This window comes from Chrysemys picta, chromosome 1 (genome assembly GCF_011386835.1).
Source record: "Chrysemys picta bellii isolate R12L10 chromosome 1, ASM1138683v2, whole genome shotgun sequence".
Classification (NCBI taxonomy): Eukaryota; Metazoa; Chordata; order Testudines; family Emydidae; genus Chrysemys; species Chrysemys picta.
In genome coordinates this window covers 156,663,383-156,675,584 of record NC_088791.1, presented here as the reverse complement: position 1 = coordinate 156,675,584, position 12,202 = coordinate 156,663,383, and the positions used below count along the sequence as shown (strand labels likewise).

At 39.8% G+C, this 12,202-nt stretch overlaps 1 long non-coding RNA gene across 1 annotated transcript in view; it reads right to left on the bottom strand.

Moving 5' to 3' along the window:
* LOC103307366 (uncharacterized) overlaps positions 1-12,202 on the bottom strand; it is an 86,431-nt gene that overhangs the window by 58,343 nt on the left and 15,886 nt on the right. Inside the window, exon 2 of the long non-coding RNA XR_006175099.2 lies at positions 3,987-4,072. This is a non-coding gene — a long non-coding RNA (uncharacterized LOC103307366). The remainder of the gene's footprint in view (positions 1-3,986; positions 4,073-12,202) is intronic.

The window sequence follows — 12,202 nt, the reverse complement described above, 5'->3', positions numbered from 1 at the left end:
TAATCAGTGCCCATACCAGGACCCCTGCTACTATCTTTCTGAATCTTGGTACATGAGATTTTACTCCTCAAGCCTGGCACCTGATTCTTGCTATTGGATACATGACTCTTGAGGATGGATGGATGAACTGATTCTGAACAAAATTAGCAATATTTTGAGTTTTTGCCCATTCTACAAACAAGACAAACAAGTGGCTCCTGTCCTAGAAAATTCAACCTCAAAATCGGACACAGCAGGCCTGATTTTATACCTGTTTTTACATTGGTGCAATTCCATATATATTTCCATATATTTCAGTAGAAACAGGATAATAATAACACGTCTAATAACATGAAAGTTGCTGAGGCTTCTTCATTGGTGGTGTTTAAAAGAAAATAAGCAGTGATGCTTAGGGCAACAGGGCAGAGGAATTCCTGCACTCCATAGCCCATGTGTATGCTGTGTACATGCTGACATCATGGTGCCAGATAAAAATCACACACATGGGGCAATAAGAACAGAACTCAGGAATTTCTGCTTAGCAGCCAAATGTCTCTACACTTGAGCTAAAAAGGATTATTAAATGTAGTAATATTAGGGCCCTTGTCCTCTGAAGGTTGCAGCAACTAGAGGGAACATGTTCATGCACCCAAGTTGGTCGGACATCCCATCCTCCCCGAAATGTCCCTTCCAGCCTTAAACATCAATGAATCTGTGATGTTCCATGACCTGAAATGCAGCATGTAGTACCTTCTGGCTGACAATTAAAGGCTAAATTGAGGAGGTTAGATTCTGCCATCCCTTCTTTTTTAATAAAAACTGATACCGTACAGTACATCTATTAAAAGGAATAATTGACATCTGTCTGTAAGAGCTCGTAGGGACAAGAGGGTACCCTAATTCAGACACAATAAGATAGATAAATCAGAAATATTTAATTTAGGTCCAGGTAACAAATATACCATCATAAGGATTCATCAATGGGACAGTGGACTCCTTTTTTGAATTTCAACAAATAAATGGCATTGCCATGCATTGTATCACTAGTGGGGCTGGGGAAAAAAATTTCAGCTGAATTGTTTTTGGGGTGAAAAATGCAGATTTGGTGATACTGATTTTTTTTTTAACTTTTCAATTTGCTGAAAATTTAGAAACATTTTGGATTTTGGTTTAACGTGAAATGTTTTTCCCCCCCTCTCAATATTTCAGAATTGCCAGTGAATCAAAAAATCCAAAATTCACACAGCCATTTGCTCGTAATTACTCATGAAATTTTAAGTCAATTTATTCTTTTAACATTTTAAAAATTAACATTTCCCTCTTCACCTAAAAACATTAACACCTCCCTGTTCACCTTGCAGAATTTGAGTCATGTTTGAAACAGCTGCCTTGTTTCCTTCCAAGAGTTGATTCCTGGGCCCAATCCCATTAGGTCCAGTGTGCCTTCAGCTCCCATTGAGTCCAATGGGAAGGAAATGAGGTTGCTCAGCACCTTTCGGATCCTGTCCTCTACTAAGTTTTTTATTTCAGAGGTTAGCATTTGCTTTGTACTGAGGAAATTTTAAATAACAAAGTTCTTGAGTCAACTTTCCTTAAAATGGATGAAGATGTAGGCTCTCAAAGAGCAAAAATTATTTGTGAGTGAGCCTTTGCGTGTGCATTTGCAATGATGCTAAGGTCACTCAAACTCCAATCCTTACAGCTTTGAAAAGGACTGAGACCATGATTGCCCAAACAAATAGGTACATTACATTTCTTCAGGCTAAATATAGGAAATATTTTCTCCCTCTTATTGTAGTTTCTTTCTTATGTAACTTTAATGCAGTGGTTTTTTTCTTCAGTCCTACATTGTTGTTGATGATAAATCTGCTTCCCAGCCCATGCAGCATTAGCGTGGGAAAAGCGCTGTCATCCTACATTCTTTGCGCATCATTTCATATTTTCAGATAACTAGAATTACAACAAATAAATCTAGAGTGACACTGATGATTTGTGACAACCGGATAATATGCTGAAATACCCATGGGAGATCTGAGTGTCTTTAAACATCATCGTTATACTAGTTACTAGTGTTGGGCAAACCTATAAAGTTTCAGAATTTGGATTTATTTGGATGATAATTTAAAAGTACACATGTATGACATTGGGAGTTATGTTGGGAATTGGCTAGATGATACTAGAGTATAATTGTTAGAGTTGGACTTTTGCAGCTGTGGTTTGTTCTTGGAAAAAAATCTCAGTTGTTGTGTTTTGCCTTTTCAATGACAAACCCCAAAACAACCATAGTTTTGGTCATGGACTCTGAGGGAGTATTTGATGCTTTCCAAGTTTACTCTGCTTACTCATGATATTAGCAAGCTAAAATAATAATTGCTTTTTGCCCTTTAAAAAATTCTTATCTTGTTTTTAGGACTATGAAGGATATTAAAATTAAAAAGATGGAAGCTGCATGTGCATTGCTAGTATGCATGGAGGAGCATGCAGTAAAACCAGCATTGCCAATCATAGGTGCTGAACCTAGGGGTGGTGGGCGTGTGGCAGGAACCCCTGGCTTGAAGTGCTTTCCATCATATTCAGAGTTTACAGTTTGGTTCAGTGGCTCTCAACACCCTATACAAATTGTTCCAGCTCCCCTGGTGCCAATATAAACGTGCATGTAAATATGCCCTATCATTGCCCAAACATACACAGGAACACAAAATAAACCAGTACTCAGCAAGCCTGCAACTCCCTCTGACATCCTCCCCTCCCAAGGTCCTATCCATGCCCCACACCGTTCCTGAAACTCATCTTCTCACACTCTAACCTCAGCATTTCTCATTTTTTCTTTCCACCCAGCCTGTACTTTTCCATCACCCTCCCCTCACCAGGTCCTGTACATTCCAAAGGACCTCTGTGAAATCATGGCATCTGGAGGGCAGTAGAGGGAGAACTTAACAAAATGCTATTTCCTGTATAGACACCCTCAGACCTTGTGACTCACTTTCCCCCCTTTCTCTGGGAAAATACATCCAAGACAGGTGACCCTCCTCTGTCAGTTTCTTTAGATAGGAGAGGTAATTTCAGACTAACCAATTTTAGCCTAAGAACATAACTGGGTTCCTCTTCTTCTGGGTCATGTTCACTCTATCGAGACTAAAATTGCAGCTTCTCTTTTGTGGCTTTGGGAATCTACAGATGTTTTCTCCTTTTTGTTTGTGGACTGCAAACTTAATTGTCCTGCAGTAGAGTCGGGCTCCGAGTAATTAACAAACCTATTACCACTTCACTTGACTTCAAATGGCTCATATGCAATAGGCTGAGACTTGATTCCTTGGGGCAGTTAAAACCTCTTCCCACAGCACATGGAGTTGCCAATATATTTTAAAAACAACACCATACATTCTAATCATTACAATTACAACTATGGACAAAACAAAAATCAATAGAGTCCTATCCTGTCATAGCTACAATGAGCTGCTTTCCAATTAATTTATATCCTTGGGAGAATTTCACCCTATGGCTCTGCCTACAGCCCTTTATACCACTGTGGTAGGACTATCTGTTGGGTATGGATTTCAGTGGAGTGGCCATGCAGTGGGGCTTCTGCAGCGTGGTGCTCAGAGTCATGGAGGTGCAGCTGTGCTGGCTCTGAATCCGGTGGCATGGCATGGATAGGGCTACGAATGGAAAAGCAGCTTGCACGTTGATTGGTGTGGAAGTAACTTACATCTCCAATCATTGCTGAGTTCCCCACGTAGAGCCCGATTACCTTGGCTTCGTGTGGGGAAGGGGGAATTTCACCCATAGGGTCTTCCTTCCCTGCATCATTAGGCATAGCTGTATGTACTTAGGCAAGCCTGGGTCTGTCTTTTGGCCAGAATGCTGTCTATGGTTTACAGAGTGCTGAGCAGATCAGCGCTGTCTAAATTTCATACCACCTCATCCGTGCAACTGTCAGCCCAAGTGCTAGTTGTTAGAGCACTGACTGAAAACAATTGTAAAAGTCACTGCACTGTCATACTCACTGTTTCTGTGCATTGTGACGAGTTCCTCTTCTTGTCCTTACTGGTAGGGTAGAGTAGCTTTTTCTCTATCAGATTATTTTGTCATCCTACAGCATAAAAAACAAAATATGATGGGTATAATGGGGCATGTCTACACACTGTAATATGAGGGTTAAAATGTAACTTTTGTTTGAGATTGTAGCCACAGTGCATATACTGATCTTCTGCATTGTTTTAAAGGGATATCTTAAATCATCCTGTCTGCACGGAGAATAGTACGATGAGACATAAGTAAGAACGAAGCACTGGATGGCTCAGGGGATAGTAATAGGAAGTAGTAATATTTTTGACCAAAAGTTTCAAATTTGGGTATCAAAATTTAGGTAACTAAGGGTGAGATTTTTCAAAACTGCCTAATGGATTTACGTGCCCAGTTGCTGTTAATATTAAGGAGAACTGAATGTCCAAATCCCCTCACAGCCTTGAAAAATCCCACCCTAAATTTGCACTTAGGCATCTAAATACAAGTGGCTCAATTTTCAGAGATGCTGACGTTTCACGAGTCCCAGTGAAGTCCATGAAATCTCTGCAGGTGATCAGGACCTTTGAAATCAGCCCACTTATATAGGTGCCTAAATATAGATGCAGGTGGCTAATTTTGGGCACCTAAATTTGAAAATGTTGGCCCTAACCTCTAGGTCAGCAATTCAAATCTTGTCCATGTCAGTGGCCAAAATCAACATTACTAGGACTGGTTGAAATTTTTTTTAATTCCCAATTTCAACAAAAATGTCCATCAAAATCTCAGTGAGTAGAAGAAGGCAAAAATGTTATGTGAAACTTTCATCCTGTTTTTCTACCAGCTGTAATATATACTACCAGACAGTTGTTCATCTGCCTATGTAAAAGGACATGATGGCCTCAGATTAGTTTTATGTCATAAAAAAGATCATCACAATTGAAATAAATTGGTCCCTCTTGTTGAATCCTTTAAAACTGCACTGGCCATTCCATTGATTTCAATGAGCTTTAGATCAGGCCCTATAGCATGGGAATAATCCCGCACTGCCAAGGGATTAAATAAATGATGTAAAAGGTCCTGACCATGTCCAGTTTCTATATTTTTTATGCAAGATAGTAAAGAAATACTGGATGAGAGAGAAATGACATATAGATACAGACTCCATAATGCAAATGAGAGAACAAAGAAACACAATAAGAAAGAGGACAATAAACAATGCAAGGAAGAGGAAAAGTGAAGAAATATACAATATAAAAAGAAAAAGAAAAAGAACAGAATGAAACTAACTAGATGAAAAGAACCTAGAGAAAGTCTAGGAAAATCTGGAGAAAAACAAGCAGGACAAAGCTTCAGAGAACTGGAAAATGAGATTGAGAGGAGAGAGAGAGTCAGGAATAAATAACTAAAGTTAGAAAATGAATTATGTAATTGAATTGGTGTTGGTAAAAGAAAATGACTACAAATATGGCCAAAATATTTAATGCCCTGTAAAATGCCAACTTCATGCAAATAACAGTGCCGACTGGTGTTTAGTATTTTTCTAGCTCCAGGACTCAGTTGACATTATGAATTACTGGCAATATAGACCAGAGTTCTACTTTTCCTTATTCAACTGTTTCCTGAAAATGCTAGTAATGGCAGTTTGCCTTTTCCTTGCAGATTTCAATGGGCTGCATCAATTTAAACCACCCATCATGAACAGTGTGTCTTTCATTTCCAAATATGCTGCAGAAATCGAAAGGTCCAGAACCTAGGATGAGTTGTCTAATCAAACACAGATGATTTCAGTCTGGTACTTTGCTCCAGTAAGCGATGACATTGAGGAAAAAGTACTGACTTTATTCAAGAAACATCATACAAGAAGCATCCCAGCCCCCTTTATGTCATATGGAAGCTCAAAGTGAGGTAATAATACATGGAGACTTTCAAACAGGCAGAATTAAAAGAGGAGATGGCAGTGATGGCTTCATTTGCCTCTAGGTTACTGACCTGAGTCCTTCCCAGTTTGCAGGATCAAAACTTAATACTACTTGGTGGTCTGTATGAAATCAGTTACTGGTCTCAATCCAGTTCCCAGTGGACTAGTGTTCACATTGCAAAAATCAGTAGTATAATGGGCACCCATTGACAATTTCCTGGGCAGAACCAGGAGAGAGGCCAATGAGTGACTTTAATTATGCTCCCTGGCTTTAGACAGTCATCCCGGGAGGTCATGGAGTAGGCACACTGGCTCAGAGAAAGCTCCACTGTAAAGCAACCAGCATATTAAATAATATCTGCAGGAACTACTTCTTTACTGTTATTACAGTTGATTAACATTTATATTGCAGTACTGTTTAATGCGGGGGTCACATGCTCCTCCAGATTTGCTGCTTGGATTGTACTGAGCATGATCATATGAACTGAGCATACTCGGTAACATCTGCTGAAGCCGCTGCCCTCACTCTATGCCCCTACTATCAGCAGGTCTGTGGCATCGCTGATATACTCCCATTCCTCTCTGCATTGATGCACAACAGAGTTTATGGTTGAGCCCTAAGATAATTTTTTGTGCTTTCATTCTAGGTTTTGTTTAGATTTGGTTTCCGTTTCTCTCTCTGTGTGTGTGTGTGTGTGTGTGTGTGTGTTTTTAAGCTTATTTTTGTTAAGGGGCCCAGTGGCTGTCAGGCACTGGACACCAAATTCAATGCTTTATTATTTTGTTTTTATCATACCTGTTCACAGCAAACCATATAACATTGCATGCCAGCGAGGAAGCCATTTATTTCCAAGGAGACTTAGTTAGTTTGCTATTCCAAAAGCAATAGAATGGGAGTTAAATGCACTCAGGGGAAGTACATACTAGCCAGTTTGCAAGGTACCAGTTTGTCTGGTCACACACTGTCAAGCTGTTTCTATGTCAAATCTCCCCAGGACCTGCATACATTCTTCACACAGATGCTGTGTATTTTGATTTCCACCCCGCATAAATTCTCAACATAAACTCAAAGAGCCGTGCACATACATTACCCAAATTCTTATACAATGTTTCATTTCTTGGAAAAACAACAAAGTTCAAAAGGGGGATTTTTGCCCCTGTTTCTCAGTGGCTTCTGTTGGAGTGAACAAAAATAGCAGGTCTTAGGAGATCAAGATTATATATTAATCATAATCATACAAGGTGCACAGCATGTAAATGTTTTTCCACCCAGCTCCTTCAGAAGTTGTTAATTCCAATAATGTCAATGTTTGAGCCCAGTTTTGTACTTACAGATTGCCTATAGCCAAGAGTTCATGGGAAACACAGACTAAAAGAACAGCTAAATGGCTTCTAGCACAGTGCTGCTTATTTCAAAACAGAATTAGGAGCCAACAGGTTGATGGGATGTATTCTTGACTTAAGACAAGTTTATTATTTCAAGTCTCTTTAGAGAATTACACTGGGTTTGGTTGATAAAAATAGCATACAATGTGAAGACAAAACATGAGTAACAATACATAATCCTTTTTTTATGATTACCTTTGTTCATTAATAACCCTAAACAGAAATCTATTTTTGGGTCACAGTTATATTCACACTAATATTCAAAATGTTAACAAAATAACCAGATGTGTATGTTTGTGTGTCCATGAGTAACTTATATTCAATGTGAAAAACCAGTCTTATTGGCATAAGTTATAGGAGAAAAGAATTTATAAAGTAAAGTCAATGCCAAAAACTTCCATCTAACAAATGCCATCTCACGCAATGAAAGTCTCAGGTAACAGCAAGGCCTCTGTTTTATAAAAAGTGTATTTTTCATTTAATTATCAGTTCATAAGAGATGCTTGGCACATTCTTTGATAGGAATTATGGTATGTGCTTGCACCATTAGAAACAGACCTCACAGGAGATGTGGTATCATCAACGGAATTGTACAATTAACTCAAACAAACCATGGGCTCTTCAAAGTGCAAGGAAAAGTGCTGGTGTAGTTTTTATAGAATATCTCCCATAAACCTCACACACAAAAATTCTTTGGGATACAGAAGGATCCTGAAAAAGCTCACAATCCCCATTGTTATTCTATGTCCACTAGCTGTGTAAGACAGGGATGTCAGAATTCTGTGCAGCAATGCAGAGCTTTTCTTGGCCACCAGATGAGCTGGGTCCTATTAGATCCAACACAGGCACATAAAAGATTTTTGAAGGTTTCTCTGAGGCAGAGGAAACTAGGGGCAAAGACAGAAGGAAAACACTCTTGGCTGATGTCTCGCCTGCCACTGGCCCCCATGTCCCTCCCGGACCCCGATGCCCTTTGCCCAGGAGTTCTGCCCACTGCAGCAACCCACAATCTGGTCCTCCCCACCCAGGGGAACCCCCAACCCTCTATCCCCATCTTGCCTCAGTATAAGGCTACTGCCAGTCACCATCTAGCCCCCATTCACTGTGGCAGACTGCAGTGTACAAGCCACCCATCGCAGGCAAGGGGGGTTTGGATCTGCTGCCTCTGCCTCTGCTGCCTCTGCAGCCCTTGGGCTGCCCCCTGCAACCCCAGTACCTATTTGGCTTTGCACAAGGCCGGCAGCCTGAGGAGTTGCCAGGCAGGAGCTCCCCAGCTCCTCTCGCCTTTCCCCAGCCCTGCTCCACCTCAAGTACCCTAGTATGCTAACCAGCAGCCAGGCCCATCTCCCTCCACAGCTAGATGAAACTCTGATTGAGCTCCTGGCCCACAGCCTTTTATAGGGCCAGCTGTGGCCTGATTGGGGCGTGGCCCCCGCTGACACTGCTTCCCCAATCAGCCTAGGTTTTTCTATTCCCAGAGCAGCCCTCTCCCCAGGCTGTTTTACCCCTCTGGGCAGGAGCGGGGTGACCACCCCGCTACAAGGCATAAATACAGAACAGGATGATAAATGCCAAAGATCAGATTTGTTTACAATAAATTTTGAGGCAATCATACCACACCATAAGTGTCCCTAACAACGGATATAATGTCATGCATAAAATAAAAGCAATCATTTTGAAATAAATCCTAAATGCTATAAATTCAAGAAATCCACATTTGAGATTCTACTATGTCTGGAAATCAGTGAGATACAAATATGAATGCCTACTATCATTTTTACAGTCACTTTTCAGAGGAGAAGCCTTTAACTCTTATCCCACGAATGAAAAAATGTCACGGGCAAATGTAGGGTTTCGAACGTCAGGTAAAAAATGGGATTTTACAAATTATGACATAATTTTTCCAAGATGTTTACAAAGGTAAAATGTGGAATGTTTTAAAACTTTAATAGCTCCTGCTGCATTTAAAAATAATACCTTCTGCACATGGGTGGCCACCTCTGTCTCATTAATTTAATGGTAAACATGTCTAAGGGAAGGATGGAAATATGGGAGGAAATGTCAGCAGCCAACTCTAGAGAACCAACCGAAGTTATTCAACACATGAAACATTAACTCTGAAAATGACTCCAACTGCTACTTCTTCCTTTTCCCATGTTGCTATGGGATGTGTTGCCACCATTGGTTTCCTGGCAGCCCTCTGTAGGGCCCATTTGTGTGGGGTTTCCACAGTTTTTGTTTGCCTGTTTTCCATGTGATAAACAGAAAAGTAGAGCTTATTGCACAATGCAAATGGTTCAGTTCGTTTTTAACTGATTAAACTGCTGAATTAACGAGAGATGTTACCACTTCCTCATTCCTTCAGTGAACTAAACGGTTAGACCATCCTGACTATATTTGACTTTTCTATGCTTTTGAACTTTCCCTAAGCCTTGCTTCTGTGGAAATAAATAATAATAATAATGATAATAATAATGATGATAAGAAAAGCATGTGGCGGGTTCATTAACTCATTTTTAGCTATACCAATATTGTGTTTGGCTGAATGATTAAGACACATATACATGACATTTGGGGCACACTATTTTCTAGCCTGTCTGTCGTGTTGATGGACTGTAAAAGAAACCCGGATGTGAAATCTTATGGATTTGTTGGGAGATGATCAGAGTATAATGGGGATTACCTGGACTAGAAGGGTGAGGAATATGGGGCTGAGCTAGGGGTGTTCTCCAGACTGGATAAAAGGTACTTGTGGAAAACATCTGACCAGAACTCATCTGTTACTATACGGCACTGAAGCCCTCTATCAGTCAAGATGAATACATCTTTTTAGAACTTTACAGTATCTCTTAGGGGTTATAGATTTCTTTGTATTTAAAAATTGAGGGTTGGATTTTCAATTGGGCCAAAGAGATTTCAGGTGGTCAACTGCCACTGAACGTCAGAGGGAGTTTGGCACCTAACCATCTCCTTTGAAAATTCAGCCTCAGTGCGTTCAATCACATTTGTTCCTGATCACTAAGAGGTGTTAAATCAAAATGGTGCATTATAGAAGAATACAGTGTGCATTTACTTGTATGAATCTTACATAAAAATGGCCATACTGGGTCAGACTTATGGTCCATTTAGTGCAGTATCCTGTCTTTCAACCATGGCTATTGCCAGGTGCTTCAGAGGGAATGAACAGAACACTCAGTCAGAAGCTAGGGATAAGTTTTAAAGTTTTAAATGCATGTTGCTTATTTCTTACCATTTTACAGGAAACTCACTATGATACAGTGAATGAGCATATTCCAAATACGACACCATAGACAGTGCATGATATTTGGAATATGCTCATTCACTGTATCATAGTGAGTTTCCTGTAAGGCATCCCTGGGTCACCAAGGCTCTGAGAACATCTTCTCCCACAGTGACCTACAGGAAACTCCATCCGTCTGCCAAGAGATATTGTTTGGTGTTTCATTTAGGAAGGGAGCATGCTTGGTATGTTAAAGGTGATTTGCAAAGACAAGAAAGGACTTGTGCTCTACTTTTCTGGATAAAGGATCCCCCCCCACCTCCACTCCACCCCGACCAACTGTTTTATTTTACATTAGAAATTCGAGTCCTATATAGCCTGGAAGGCTTATGGCCTTCTCTACACTACGACAATGCGGACCAGGGCTGTTGATTAATCAGTTAATTCATGTGATTAACTCAAAAAATTAGTCATTGTCCAATGTGTTGGTTCAGGCCTTATTTACTGCTTACTATTCCAAACCTGATCTAAAGATGGAATTATTACATTTCTTCATGAGCTTTTCTATGGCCCGCATCCTTCTAGTACCTGAGTGCTTCACAAACATGAATCAATTTATTTTCACAACACTGCCGTGAGATGAACAGGGTATTATTCCCTCATTTTACAGATGGGGAGTTAAGGCACAGAGATATTAAGGTAAAAAATATCCACTAATTCTGGGTGCCAAATTTAAGGCACTTAGAATCTATTTTTCAAAGTATTTAGCATTATACAGCAAGCACTTTTTAAAGAAAAGGTCATCAGAATTTTTTAACTTGAGCAAAACAACCAATTTTTCCCTAGCCTCATTCTTGGAAACCGCTGAACCATTTTGGCTGAAATTTTCCAAAGAATATCTTTTGCCTGGCATGGGAAATGTCAGCCCAAACAGTTAAAGTTTGGCAAAGTTATAACCAAGTGAAAAGGGGTCTTTAATAATTGGAAGTGTCAGTCCAACTTACTATTAAATGGTGTTACCAGCTGCACCTAGAATATGGAGTAGAACTGGTTAGCTTAACAGGATGCAAGTCCTGCTGTTGTAGCAGACTTACTAAACTGTGTCTAGTGTGTGCAGACTCTAGATTTCATTTGGTACTGAATTTATTCCAGACCCAGCGATCTCTTTCTCACAGGAAATATAAGTATAAATTTTAGTACTATTCAACTGTGCTTTGTGGGAACACAGACCTGTGAACTATGCCGGACTACATGAAGGGGAAATGTTTCTTAAAGCATAATTTTTTTTCCTGCAATCATGAGGAACTTTGTGAGCCAAGGATATTGAGAATGGTTAGACGTGCTGGCCTTTTAAGAAAAATTGTGCACTTAAGTCTAGTCTGTTTTAAGCATGCTGGGCTAAATAGGTGGACTTTATTTAATGGTTATAAAATCTGTCAGACAATTTTCTTTGTAATGTTTCTTTTTAATTACATCTGTTATTTGCCCTAGTATTTGAACTGATGCAACAGATTTTTTTTTCCATATTCACTATCTTTATTTTTTTTTCCCTGGCGATTGTCTTAAAATTTGTTTTGGAAGAAAGTTTGTAATTACTGAAGAGGTCAGGACTGAGTTGGCCATGCACAAATGTCTCTCATATCTTACCAGGAAGAAATATTGCACTTTGC